Here is a 1,429-nt window from a genome sequence, read left to right on the forward strand (position 1 = left end):
TTGAATCACTGGATTTATTTTATAAGTTTATTTAAAGACTCTCATGAGCTTTAAATCATGTCATGTCAGTCAAAAACATACACAGAGTTGTGTTTTGTTTCATTCATTCATGTCTGAGTAATTCGGTCTTGCTCCACCTCCTCTAAAGGAGTTTGTGAAAAGAAATTCAAATCGCACATCAAGAGCAGCTCGAGAGGTGACAGCTCTGTGCCGTTTAGAAAAAGTGCTTTTGGACAGCTCTCTTTTACTTATCGAGCAGGTCAAACATAGAATACAGAGCCTGCTCATATACGAGGCAAGGCAAGTTTATTTGTCCAGCAATTTGTACACAAAGTAATTGAAAGTGCTTTACAGAATAAGAAATACATCAAACTCACAATAAAAACACATCAAAACATAAATAATCATCATACAATTGAAAAGAGAGAGACATTAATGACATAAATTAGAGAGAAGAGAGAAGAGTGCGGAATGAAAACCTTTTAGTCATATGCACAGCTAAACAGAACCGTTTTGAGCTTGGATTTAAACAGAGTCAAAGCAGAAAACTTTCAACACTGGCAGCATTTTATAAAGCTTTAAAACAGTGGTTGTTCAATGGCCAAATATGTCCTATGGTTATCCAAATTACATTTTAATATTGAGGGGTTGTTGGTTTAACTCTTTAACTCTTCACTTTGAACTTCAAATAAACAGTTTGAAATGAATTGTGTGTACAGGGATTGTGTTGTATGTACAGTGAGTGTGCTGGTTTTATGTCCTTTTGTATGCTTGTTGCTGTACTTTTCCCTGTCCAGTAGATGATTTCACATAAACCTGCCAAGGGACTGAAGATGGAAATTAGCCACACTGTCTGTAATCCTTACATATTTAGATTTTAAATGTTCATTAATATGTGCTGTGGGAAGACCCGGGACACGCTAGAGGAACTATGTCTCTCTGCTGGCCTGGGAACGCCTTGGGGTCCCCCTAGAGGAGCTGGAGAAAGTGTCTGGGGTGAAGAAAGTCTGGGAGCCTCTGCTTAGACCGCTGCCCCCGCGACCCGGCCCCGGATAAGAGGAAGAAAATGGATGGATGGATAATATGTGCTGTCCCTTTACAAATAAATAAAGATTTTTTTATTTATTTTTTTAATCTTTATTATGAGTCTGTCTACATCAGGGTTGTCAAACTCAAATTCACAGAAGGCCAAAATTAAAAACTGGGACGAGGGCCAAACTAATATTTATTGAAAGATTTCAACAACATCTGCATGTTTTCTTTTCTTTCAAGATATGTAATGTTAAACCTTTTCTTATTAAAATAAATGTTTAATAATAGTTTTGCTTAAACATTGAATCTAGAACAAGCATAATATAAAATAATGACACAATTTAAAATAAAGAATGTCTCTATAGCCTATCTGTAGCCTGCGGGCCAGCTCTAATAC

Source organism: Boleophthalmus pectinirostris, unplaced genomic scaffold, assembly GCF_026225935.1.
Source record: "Boleophthalmus pectinirostris isolate CB_2022bp ecotype Guang Dong unplaced genomic scaffold, ASM2622593v1 HiC_scaffold_17, whole genome shotgun sequence".
Lineage (NCBI taxonomy): Eukaryota > Metazoa > Chordata > Actinopteri > Gobiiformes > Gobiidae > Boleophthalmus > Boleophthalmus pectinirostris.